The sequence below is a fragment of the Rhinolophus sinicus genome, chromosome 18, assembly GCF_057876585.1.
Source record: "Rhinolophus sinicus isolate RSI-liver-muscle chromosome 18, RSI-T2T, whole genome shotgun sequence".
NCBI classification, from domain to species: domain Eukaryota; kingdom Metazoa; phylum Chordata; class Mammalia; order Chiroptera; family Rhinolophidae; genus Rhinolophus; species Rhinolophus sinicus.
The window spans coordinates 58,724,696-58,738,818 of NC_142518.1; the positions used below are offsets into that span (position 1 = coordinate 58,724,696).

At 33.1% G+C, this 14,123-nt stretch overlaps 1 protein-coding gene across 5 annotated transcripts in view; it reads left to right on the forward strand.

Moving 5' to 3' along the window:
* PCDH11X (protocadherin 11 X-linked) overlaps positions 1–14,123 on the forward strand; it is an 800,197-nt gene that overhangs the window by 591,327 nt on the left and 194,747 nt on the right. The gene's annotated exons all lie outside the window — the stretch shown is intronic.

Sequence of the window (14,123 nt, forward strand, 5' to 3'; positions counted from 1 at the left end):
ATGGGATTTATAGATGATGTAATACAGAATTGTACACCTGAAATCTATGTAATTTTACTAACAATTGTCACCCCAATAAATTTAATTTAAAAAATAAAAGGAAAAAAGAAAAAAAAAATTACAGAAATATATTAAGAGGTAGGAGGTGCAGATATATTTTGTCCTCTTCCTTTTCTGCTTTTAATCTCACATCTGCAAAAGTGAGCTAGTTGCTATTGCAATATGTATGGTTAAGTAATTAGTTATGAAGAGAAGCATTCTAATGGGATGGGAGCAGACTGCCTTGTTGGACTCTCAGTTCTGCCACTTGATAGTGATATGACATTTGAAAAGACATTTAAGTTCCCTGTACCTGTTTTTCTCATCCTTAAAAAGGCAACAATAGTAACAGCTACTTCACAGCATTATTGTAATAAATTAGTTTGTGTGTGTGTATCTGAGTGTAGGTACACACAAACACAGGCACATACACACGAAGTCTGAGAATTAAGTTCATGAACTTGTTTCACCAATGTTGCTAACCATTTTTGATATCAGAGGATTATTCGTTATGAATTTGTACCAACTGGACAGACAGTTAACCAAGTTTACTATTTGCAAGTGCTGAAAAGACCGCATGAAAAAGTTAGGCGACCTGAACTTTTCACCAACAATTCATGGCTCTTGCATCACGACAGTGCACCAGCTCACACAGCATTGTCTGTGAGGGAGTTTTTAGCCAGTAAACAAATAACTATTGGGACACCCTCCCTACTCACCTGATCTGACCCCCAATGACTCCTTTCTTTACCCAAAGATAAAGGGAATATTGAATGGAAGACGTTTTGATGACATTCAGGACATCAATGGTAATACGACAATAGCTCTGATGGCCATTCCAGAAAAAGAGTTCCAAAATTGCCTTGAAGGGTGGACTAGGCACTGGCATTGGTGCATAGCTTCCCAAGGGGAGTACTTCAAAGGTGACCATAGTGATATTTAGCAATGAGGTAGGTAGCACTTTTTCTAGGATGAGTTTGCAAACTTAATTGTCAGACCTCGTCCTTACAGCAATTTGTATTATTTTTTGTCTTGGGCTAATCCAGATTCTCACACAGTACTTTTCAAAGTTTCATGTGCACACATACCACCTGGAGATCTTGTTAAAATGCAGACTCAACAGTATAGTGTGGGAACCTGAGATTCGGCATTTTTAACAAGCCCTGAGGTGAGGCCTATGCTGCGTTCTGGGAATCACACTGTGAGTAGCAAAGTCCTGACAAAGGTGTTGAGTAGCTAGCTGACCAAAATAGAGATAATAGAGAGCACTGTAACGCTTGGCCATGATGCATTAAGACATTAAAATAACTCATGATGATCTGTGATAAAGTCTCAAAGGACATTGTGCTGTATTTTAAGATATATAAAGATTTACCATCCTGAAGATTGTATTACAGACACTTTGGGATAAGTTTATACTGAAGTGCAGAAAAGCATTTCAGATAGTTTTAAAGTGTGAGTGTGTACTTATTTAATCCTTCAACAAAGATTTTTTTCCTTACTGTTTCTTGATACACACATATGTACACACACACACACACACACAAAGTGCACACATCTTGTTTTTTGACAATTCTTATTTGGAAAATAATGCATCCTTTTTATGTCACCATGTTATCTAGGTGAGGATAAAGGCTATTTTTATTCTAGGTGTGCAGTAGATACAGGCTCTCCATTCCTAGGAAACTAACCCGGAAGACAACAGCGTAGGTAGCGCATTAGCAGTGTAGAGTACTGGCTGCATAGTCAAATCATCAAGTCAGCAAACATCTGATATGCATCCGAAGTCGGTGTGCACACCAATTGTACAGAAGCTGATGAAAAATCCTTCTGGATCATTGCTAGTCTTGGTGTTTTAATTTCTGTGAACTGTTATCACAATGGGGAAGGTGAATAAAGGAGCTGAGAAAGTCAACGAAAGTAAATGCAAAGAGACAGATAAGTTTCCTATTGAATGCGAGTGCTGGGCTCTTTTATTTGACTACTTTTTCATGTATCCAGAAGAATTTGCTTTTTGCGTGTGCCTATAGAGTCATAAAAAAGAAATGTCCTGTCATTAAAGTACTAATAGTTTTGAGAAAGCATTTTTGCTTAGCAATTCAATGTGGATGTATTCTATGATAGAAACTTTAATTGGATAACTGCTGATTATGTGTGTTCTGTTTCTTTCTTTATCTCATCGCTTACTAATATATCCTAGTTTAGTTTGAAAGAGTAGAGAATTATTGACTGATTATTTGTTCTTGCGTCTTCTTTTATTATCATCATTTATATTCTTTGCAATCTTTCCCCATACTCTCCCCCTCCCAGTATGTTTTAGGAGGCTCTATGCCTTGAGTCTAATGGCCATAAAATGAAGTCTGTGTTTTTAGCATTCATGATCCTTTCTGAATATAGATGCTTAGGGAAATTGTGGGCAGATGTGTTTTCATCTCTCATGGTATATGGCTTCTTCTATTCCATAGTAAGAATCAAAGGTTAGCCAAGTTCTATTCAACATTGTGACTTATTTGAGTTAATACTTCACACAGTTTAAAATATATTAGTTACTTTTTATTCCAAATCATTTTAGAATTCTCAAATTAACCATCAGAAAATTTCCCAGACATGAATTGTTTAGGATATTAACAACAACAGCAGCAGCAGCAGCAATAATAATCATATAGTCAAAAGTAAAATGTTCATGTTTAAATTTGCAGACTATACTTTTCTTTGCTAAATGGGTGGATTAACATGTTAGAAGGGGTAAATTGAGAATATGTTATTGCTAATTTGTAAATCAGGCTTCCTTCCACACACTGTAGGCAAAAGTACAAATGAATATCCCTCCCCAAGGTAAGGATTTAACATACTGCAGGTAAACCAAACTAACTTACTCTCAACAAGAAGTAATAAAAAGAATACTTGCCATTTTTATAACTTCCCACAATTTTTAGAGACATAAACCATCTTTAGTATTATGTTTTTACTGTATAGACACGGCAGCCCCATTTTTTTGCTCTATCACAAGAGCATTTCATTGTAAAATATATATTTTAATGCTCTGCACAATGCCTATATTAAATGAAACCAAGCATTTATTGGAATATTTTAAAGTGATTTATTACAAGTAACTCCACGGAAAAATGCCATTTTTTACTAAAAAATCATAGGTGGGCACAAAAATGTTTTTAATCAATGAAATTTATTTTAAAGTATTTTATCTTGAGGTTAGTAAAGAAACTGCTATACATCTGGAATGCTGAATGCCCTATCACACTTCAGCCTGTGATGACTTATAACAAGTAATTATCTTATGAAGATAGTGTTAGGCATGCATGAGAGTTCTTGAAGCAATGATTTGCAGTTTTGACAAATTACTGTAGATCAGATGATAATGCATCATTTGTATTCTTTCTCTTCTTTCTTGAATCTACATCCTTAAGCAGATATATAAATGGCTTTTAAAAGAAATACTCATTTGTATGGAAAAGTAAATGGCCCTTAGATAGATATATGAATTAATCCTTAGTGTCCTCTTTAAGTTACGCCTTCCTGTTTTTGAAGGAAAGAATAATTTTCTTATCAGATTAATAGGTGCATATCTACTTAGTATTGTTTTATATTCAGTGGAAAGAACATTGTTAGGGAAAAGGGGAACTGAGATGTAGTCTAGATTCTGTAAATAAATCTTTTTGACCTTGAGGAAGTTAGTTATTCTTTTTAGGCCTATGTTACATATTTGTAAAATAATAGGCTCGGAATAGCTCTATAATTTTGTTTTGTGGTTCAGTTTTCTCATGCATACCATTATATTTCACTTAAAAAGCAATTTTTAAAGTTTCTTCTTTTTTCTGTTATATTACCTTAATTTTTCAATGTTGAATAATAGCTCTCACTACTATCTGTTATTCATCCCAAAGGATTGAATGTAAATTTTCTTTTTGAGTTAACAAAATGATGTGCAGTGTTAAAAATACAGAAACTTCAAACTGAAGGTGAAAACCTTAGAATACTTCAAAAACTCACCAGCTAAATACCTAGGAGAATATCTTATCCAGTTGAAGCCTCAAAGGAAATTCAAGGGACAAATAGGTATGATATAACTTTTAGAAATGTTAAATAAAATAAAGGAAACATCTTAAATAATCACAAGCAGCAGTAAAACACATTTTTAAAAAGATCATTAAAGTATTCTATTATACATTTTGATTCAGTGTCAGTGATTCTTAAGAACTGAATCAATCATGTATAAGTTTGTACGTATAGTAGAAAATTTCCTAGAGAATTTTGATAAAGATAGGATGCTTGAAGGGGAATTATAACTTGAGAAATGTTTACATTTTCATTTTAGCATTTTAAAGGGTAACTGAAAAGATCCAAAAAGTAACTATTATTTTTTATGTACTGTTCAGTTCATTTAGAAATATAGGTGACACTCTGTTTGGTGCTGCTTTAAGAATAGAGGGAGGAGTTTTGATGAAATATCAAATAATTAGGCTCCATCTATTATCTGCTATATAGAATTGGCTCATAAAGCAGGCCATTCTGCTACTGTCCACTAGTTTATCAGAAATATGTATGGCTTTTTATGGCTTTTTCTGTGGATATGTTGACAATATAGCTTTTTTTTTTTTTATCATTCGTTAATAACACCAAATTTCACAATTGCTTCTTAGGCAAATACAAGATGAATAATTAACATGTATTTTCAAGTGATTCTATTGCATTTCTTCTTTTATATGTATATTTACCCAAATTATATACAGATATAATGTAGATTATGTATGTATAAATAGAGAGGGTGCGAAAAATGTACACGCATTTTAAGAAAGGAAAAAACTGTATTAAAATTGTAATACTTGATGTATACCAATAACAGTAGATGAATACAAGTCATATTTTACTTCTGCAATTACAAGAGGTGCTCAAAGTGGTTACCATCAGCGTCCAGACACTTTTGATTACGGCCAACTTCTGCTTGAGCAATGTTAACTAAAGTGTCTACTTGTATACATTTTTTTGGCAACCCCCCCACCCCAGTATATATGTGTATATAAAATTTAGAGGGTTTTTTTTTTTTTGTTTGCTTTTGTTTTTTTTAAAATTGGTTGAAGGAAATATCATCTAGCCAAATGTTGGGATGGAAAAATACATACTTTTCTCCCTGTAAACCTGCTGAGGGCTTATGCTTTCTGTGGGTTAATGACAAGCCTTACCTCCCACCTGTGGGTTGGTGAATAGTGATGATTATTTTATTAGATTTCATTGGTGGTGGAAGTGAGGATGTATATAGGTAAAGACAAAGTTAATTATGTCTTTCCTTTTTTAGTATACTATGAAAAGACTTGCTTCGTTCAGCACAGGTAGTAATAATGTTTAATGATTGCATTTTTGTTAGAGGATATAGTACAGGTAAGAGAAGGTAATGAGTACCCTTATGTAAACATAGTCTCTCTTTGGGAGCAATTAGGTACCCTATTTATACAACACAAATACACACACACACACACATATATTTTTTTCAATAATGTGCATTTTGTGTTATTTCTGGAATGATCCATAAAGTTCTTAGAGGCCATTAAAATATTATGTTACAGACTTATAGTACATATCTGACATATCCCTGAAGCCAAATCACTTAAATACATTTTAAATACATGAAAATATAGTTTCTAAGAAATGTAACACATACAGTATGCTCCGAAAACTCATATTTTGTTCTCAGGCCATTAATATGATGATGATATGGTGAAGTCTTGATAGAGTTTCAAACACAATTTCTGATATCCTTAATGCCTACCATACAAAAACTGATAAAGAGGGCACTCTCATTGTCATCACTTTGGTTTAATGGATTATTTATAATTTATGTGCTTAAAAGTCTTGGGACTCTACGTTAGGCTATTTATTATGTTTAAACCCCACGGCACTTTGAAGTTTCCTATGGAAATGATGGTGGCCTTCATAAGACAGTAAGTTTTTAAAGTCTTTGAAGAAAATTTAGCTTGATAGAATACCTTCCTTTTAGTTTTGTTTTTTATTCGCGCTTATAGAATAAGAGCTAGACTGTCATTATTTCCTGGTAACTCAATATTAAACAACAAAGTCACTTTGCCTCTGAGATTATGGCATACGTCTGATGTCAACATTACTTATAGGAATGACCACTGCAGTATATTTCATAGGACTTTTAAAAAATACTAATAATGCCTTACATCCCATCATCTGCAATGCTCGCTTCTTCTGCTTGTTTTATAATTCAATCAAAAATTAGTGGCAGGTTTTCATTAAAATCCTGACCTGACAAAGATCATTTATAAATAATGTAGGAAATAAATGCCTTGAATAGGAAGCTTATTTTTAAAATGAAGGATAAATAAATTAAAATTATAGTTAAAATATATCTTAAGGAGACCAAGCTATGGTAATGACTTGTATTATTCAAATGTTATTTAAGAACTAAATTTATTTCTGAGCTTGTAGATTACCTTTTCAATCTAAGCATTTATCGAAGGCACAGATCTAGTGATGTTGAATGGTTTTAGTAACTGATTTTATACGTATAATGACAAAAGAAAACATAGAGTACTGCAGGTTGAAAACTAAATGTACTAGATTTTCATAGACTCTAATTAAAGGTGAACAGTGCATTTAAATCCAGGAAATCTTACTACGGTGTCTCTTGAGTTACTGATAATGGAGAGCTTTCAGAACAAAATTATACATTGAGAAAATGATGAGCCGTAAATCACTCATAAAGTACAGCAAGTCCATTTTATCCAATTTAAGATAAAGATGACTTAGTCAGACATTTAGGCCGAGGATTACTGTCTATCCTGAGATACTGAAGCTTCCTCATATCTTAGAAATTTTCCTGAGTTTTATATGAACTCAAATCAGTCTGAATTATTAATTTCCACCTAGATCTTCAACTTTAAAATTTACAAATCTTGTACTTAATTTGGTTCAAAACATCATGAGTTGTGTGTATTTGAGTACCTAAGTATCTGTTTATGTGTGTGTGTGCATAGATATTTATCGAATATGTACTTGCTATTTATTTTGTAGAATGTAAATTTGTAAGTCACTTCATGCATTCTTTCCATGAGTTTAAAAATAAATCTCTTCTGGTTGCTAAATCAAGTTGTAAATACCTCATTTAGTCTGCTACTGCAGTAACTCATAAGAAGAGAAAGTTGTTTTTCCATATTTTACCTCTGGCCTCATCTTATGCCAGGTACTGCTGATTATAAGTACTATTAGTGAAACAGAAATCAGCATGGAGCACTCAAGTTGCTTTTCAAATAAAGTTCTTGTTTCAGCATTTGGTTTCCCAAAAGGCTTTTAATCAAGGTTATGGGAAAGTCCATAAACTTTCTGCTGAATATTTAACAAGCTGGAGGTCACTGCAAGCATGTCTTATCAAGGGCAAGTGAAATGAGATTGCAATCAGGAAAATAGAAGACTGGATGATAAGCAAAGCTTTGTCTCCTAGATAAAATCTAACAAAAAAACCAAAGTGACTCACATTTTCACCTTTCTTTTGTAGGATTTAATTTTCCTAGTTTGAGCAATAATTTTCAAAAATGGTAAATAGGACTGAGTAATTCATTTGACTTGACTCACTAGCTTATCTTTAAGATTATGATTGAAATTAATTTTGCACATTGGAGATACTAGCAAAATTTAACTCATAAGACTTAACTAAAGTTTCACTGTTTAATATTGAAAGCATAATTCCTTTTGCTAAAAAGAAACTTACAAGTGCGGTGTGATAATTGTACAGTTTCTAATTAACCTAACCTACTCTCACTAATACTTTAATAAAAAAGTCTAAAAAACCTATGTTTCTACCCTCACCAATCAAAAATTATGAAAGAATACAGAAACAGATTTTAAAATATTTACATATTATACTGTCTTCTGAAATGAATAAATGTATGAGTGGATTTTCAATCTATTTATGGTCAAATTAGTATCATGGAGAAGTTGTCTTTAGCTGGATCATGGAGAAATATTGAATGAAAAGTTCAATTACACATACTCTCTTTGCTAATTAACAGAATCTATATAAGAGATTTAACCTTTCTGTACCCTCAAAATTTAATTTACAGTAAAAATATACTATAATTTGTTATTTATCTAAAGTTGTATGTATAAGGATAATAGGGATAGCAACCTAATTCTTTTGTTAAGAGGGTTTTTTGTTTGTTTGTTTTGTTTTGTTTTTTCAGGGAGAAAATTAGCAGAGTTGCAACTAGGTTACAACTTACTCCCTTCCTGCTTACATACCTTTGGAACTCTTCTAGCAGAGTTTAGAACTGTGTGTGACACAGCAAATAGTTTGGTCTTTAAACTAATCACTAAATTCTACTGCTTCATCTGGTGGGTGGGTGAGATAGACAAGTATTGGAGAATAGACTTAACTACGTATAATACAGCCAGCTCTGCCTTCTGCCATTTTGTCTAAGCAAACACCAACCTGAAGAATTTTGAGGGACACAAACTACTTGCTGTGCCAGGTCAATTTTCAGTGCATGCAAATAATATCCTGTATGGCCCCAACACTTACTATGAAGAATAAAGATGTGCATTATAGGATGGTGTTTGGTTGTGACTTTGAGGAAGTTACATACTCATGGTCCATCAAATTCCCTCCTTTATATAAAGGTGTATAATGATAATACCTGTTTCGTTGGATTGTTTTGAGGATCAAATGACATAAACAATGCAAAACACTATCATACCTGACACATACTAAACAATTCAGTAAGTGTTAATATTAGTAATAGGTACTTTTTCTAATCAGATTCAAGCTATAAAACCCTTTTTCAGAATGATGCACATACATGTCATGATTTGTATACGATTTCACAAAGTCTGTGAACTCTTCAGATTTACTTGTCTTTGACCTGAACAAGAAAGGCCACAGGTTTAGTCCACTCAGTTAGAGGAAACTTCCCCAGCCATTTTGTGTTCTCATACCAGTCCACTCTGGTAAATAAGTGGTGTCTCTGTTTTTTTTTTTTAGTAGATAATTGTTGTTTAAGTGAATGAATGAGTTAACCTTATTGTTTTATCTAATTATAGACAGAGCCTTAGTTGTATTTCTTCTTGGTAGTGGCTCTACTGTACTTTCTATTACAAAGAACATATTTTGGGGTTTAGAATAATGAAGAAAATAAAATGACCCATATTGTCAGTACCAAATGTAATACCAGCTATATTAAAAACAGAAGTGATACATATACATGGCAAAGCACTTAAACACCAGTTTAAGGTATTTGAAATGAAAAGTTAGTGTCTCCCTCAGCACCTCTTTTCACTGTTCACAATGATCTCTTACTACAGAGATCTGCTGTTAAAAGCTTTTTCTCTGCCCCCAATCCATGTAACCAGCATTTATGCATAAGTGTATAAATGATTTTCAAAATACTACACAAATGAGAAATGCTATACAGAGGTGTATGTGCCTTATTTTGTCACTTAAAATGTATCTTGCAGAATATTCTACATTAAAAAGAACACATCAATCTTCTTACTTTTAATGGCTGAATAATATTTTAATGACATTATGGACCATAGTTGATTTCGCCTCTTGATAGCCATTTAGGTAGTATCCAGGTTTTTGCTAAAATAGATAATGCTGCAATGACTGTCCTTGAACATACATTGTAATATTCTCGAACATATATTGTAATGCTCCGATATGTTGGATTTTTACCAATTACTGCAGTTTTTTACAAGTAAATTCTCAAAATTCTCAGTTACATAAAGCTGATTCATAGAAATTAATTTGCATCGTTAAGTTCATACAGAAGCCCGAAGAAATACTCAAAATGTTAGTTTTTGCCATAGTTTACTAGAATGCACGTATTTATGAGAAATGCCTTATTTATTGCTATTCTTTACAGGAATATATATGTTATCTATATGAAAGCATGTTTGGCACTAAAATATATTTTTAAAGCTACTTGGCTAATTATGTTTAGAGTGATATAGTTTAAGCTGGGAATGTCTACATTGCATTAATATGTGGTATATTATATACTTCCTAAGGCTGAGACGGGGGAAGACATCATTTGCTAACGTGAAAAAAGTTTTAAAGTAGTTTGGTAGAATTTGTTTTGCTAGCATGACTTCCTCTGATTGTGGCTATACTTATTTTAACTATGCAGGACCAATTTGAAAGATGCTATTTACAATACCAAATGGGTTTTTAGAATTAACATAAATTATGTGTCATCCAATAATATGCCTGATGTTGTCATAGTTCAGCAGAGGACAATCTTAAATAGCAGCTATGTCATGCATATATGAGCATACTAGAACTAGGTTTAACATTTTATTTAAAGACCATGTCAAATGGTAAACTTTCCCCACTCTTATTTGCTTTGAGTTCAATGGGTAGAAGATAAAGCACTGTTTTTCTTGTCTCTATAACCATTTTATTCTATGAATAAATTCTAATTTGGTGAATAAGCCATGCAAATTATGTATATTAATGTAAGTATAGTGTAGATATGGCAAGTAGATGATAATGAGAGAGAATGCTATTTGGTTGAGATGATAGGCAGTGTTTTTCCCTACTAACTCTGGAATACAAAAAATTTCAAACTCTGTGGTCCATAAAATTGCAAGAGATGCAATTATATTGAAATCATGCTTTGTTAATAATTGGGCTAAAAAGTAACAATGGCTAAACTCGTGAAGATTTGGTCTGCAAGTCTATTTGATTCACATTACTCTTAGTTAATTGTTTTGTTCTTCCTCATTTTGCTTGTACTTATTCTGTTTCAATTAGTGGACTCTTAACATTTGTATTTACTGAAAATCAGTATCAAGAAATTGCTTATTTAAGACTTATGCTTTGAAGTGTGTAACATCTATCTTTCTTCAGCACTTTAAAAGCCTCTCTTTTAACATTTTAAAATAAACATATATTTATACATAGAACTGGTGATAGCAGAATTTACAGTAGAAATACGACTGTGGTAACAGCTGAAATTACTTTGTAAGGAATTTACAAGGATGTACCTATGTGGAAATAAAGGTTTCCCTCACTCCAGTGCTATAATATAATTTGTTTTTAAAGAAACCATCCTTTTTGCATTTCAGGTCCTCCTCTCCTCCCCTACCTCCATCATTGTTATTGGGAAAATTAGTAGGAAGGAACATAATTAGGGGAGGAAAATCACACTTATGAATTGCCAAGCGTGATTATCTCTTCTTCCATTGCTTGCTGGTAAGCAACCCCACAGATGGTTAGCTAGAGACAGAGTGAGTCACTTTCTTAGTACATACAGAGAGTGACTTTCCTGATGGCATACCGTCAATGTTGAGAATTAGTAGCACACCAACAAAAGATATATTCTTATAATATCTTCAAAGTGAAATTGGTACTTGAGTCATACCATTTGTGCAAAATTGCCCCCTGCAATATGAATTAAGAGGATTTTAGTGCTACACCTGCATGAAAGGAAGAATAGAATGGGATGAGGACAAGATAATTTTGAAAAGACATAGTAGATTCCTTCAAGGTATAAAGGCAAATATAATTTGTGATTGTCATTAATTATTGCCAAATGGACTTAAAGGACTTCATAGCCTGTGTATCCAGAAGCCCAAGCATAATATTTATTGTAAAATATGTTGGTGCAAAAGTAATTGCAGTCTAAAAAGTTAAAAATAATTGCAAAAACCACAATTACTTTTGCACCAACCTAATAATAGGGAATGTTAGAATTTTAGAAGTCAAAATTTGCATCAAAAATGCCAAAAATGTATTAAGGGACAATGGGAAAATAAGAGAAACTGCGTAAGTAGTAAGGAGTGCTTTCTTGAAGGATGTCAGAAGGGTCAGCTGGTGTTCAATGACATCAAAGAATATTGATCTTCTATTAAGTAAAAAAATCTTTGCCTTGGGGGGGTAAGAAACATGTGTGCTATCTACATATACTCTAAAAAGCAGTGTAGATCTATGTGGTGTCAGTAAGGAAAAAAATCTTAATTCAAGAAAAGCCATTTTGATTATGTTATTAACAATTTAGATTATGGAAGCGGATAAAATCAGGAGGTTGCAGTTCAAATAACCTTAATGTTTTCTTTATTCCTGGTTGTTTCGTATTTCTAATTTTTAAAACTAATAAACATATGAGGCAGAAAGGTTTTTAAAATCCAAATATATTGCAGGAGATAATTGTAAGAAGAAAGTTTGAGGAAATCAGCGCTATGAAACACATTAAACATAGATTTCCCTTCATACCCAATAAATTGGCAGAGATATGTGGTTGTACTTTTTCTCAGGGCAGTTAGGGGTTAACAGGGAATGCAGATCAAACATGCTGTTTCAGAGAGAAATGATCAGATGAACTGGGGGTAATCAAAACATGCTACTGCTGTTTATTTCTTTCTGTTATTTACTGTACAGCACAGAGCACAAATTTTGGCCCACGTAAAGCAAGGAGATAGCATTTAATTGTTACTTTACTCTCACTCCCAGATTAACTTAAATGTGCCTTTATTTTTCCTTTCCTCCTTTCAATTCAGTTCATTTTGGTGTGTATTATGTTTCTTCCTCACCTAGTTGGTTTTGGTTAATGGTGGGGAGAAAATTTTTTGCTAATGCTGGGTGAAAAATATGCAGATCAATAGTAGGTATCTGAATCAAATTATACTACAAGGCTACAGTAATCAAAACAGCATGGTACCGGAATAAAAACAGACACATAGATCAATGGAACAGAATAGAGAGCCCAGAAATAAATCCATGCCTATATGGTAATTTAATCTATGACAATGGAAGCAAGAATTTATGGTGGGGTAAAGACAGTCTATTCAATAAATGGTGCTGGGAAACCCGGACAGACACCTGCAAAAAAAATGACGCTGGACCACCTCCTTACACCATATACAAGAATAAATTCAAAATGGATTAAAGACTTAAATGTAAGATCTGAAACCATGAAACTCCTAGAAGAAAATATAGGAAGAAAGTTTACAGACATTATCCAGAGTAAGATTTTTACTGATACATCCCTTCGGGCAAGGGAAGTAAGAGAAAAAATAAACATGTGGGATTACATCAAACTAAAAAGCTTTTTCACAGCAAAGGAAACCATCAATAAAACAAAAAGGGATCCTACTGTATGGGAGAAGATATTTGCCAATGATATATCCGATAAGGGGTCAATATACAAAATTTATTAAAAAAAAAACTCAACTCAACTCCAAAAAAACAAACAACCCAATTAAAAAATGGGCAGAGGACATGAAGAGACATTTTTCTAAAGAGGATATTCAGATGGCAAACAGACATATGAAAAAATGCTCAACTTCACTAATCATTAGAGAAATGCAAATGAAAACCGCAATGAGATACCACCTCACCCCAGTCAAAATGGCTATCATCAATAAATCAACAAACAACATGTGCTGGCGAAGATATGGAGAAAAGGGAACCCTTGTTTACTGTTGGTGGGATTGCAGATTGGTGCAGCCACTATAGAAAACAGTATGGAGGTATCTCAAAAATCTGAAAATGGAACTACCTTATGACCCAGCAATTCCACACCTAGGTATCTATCCAGAGAAATTCAAAACTCTAATTTGAAAAAAATTATGCACCCCTACATTTATTGCAGCACTATACACAATAGCCAAGACATAGAAACAACCAAAATGTCCATCAGTAGACGACTGGATTAAGAAACGGTGGTACATGTATACAATGGAGTATTACGCAGCCATAAAGAAGAATGAAATCTTACCATTTGCAACAGTATGGATGGACCTAGAGAATATTATGCTAAGTGAAATAAATCAGACAGAGAAAGACAAATACCATATTATTTCACTTATGTGTGGAAACTAAAGAAAAGAATAAATGAATGAACTAATCAGAAATAGTCTCAGAAACATAGAGGAAAAACTGAGGGTTGCTAGATTGGGGGGTGGGGATAAGGGGGTAGGTGAGGGAATTAGAAAACACAATCGGTAACCACAAGATTGCTATGGGGATACGAAAGTCAATTTGTGGAATGTAATCAATAATGTTGTAAAGATTTTGTAGGGTATCTGATGGACACTTGTCTCATTAGGAA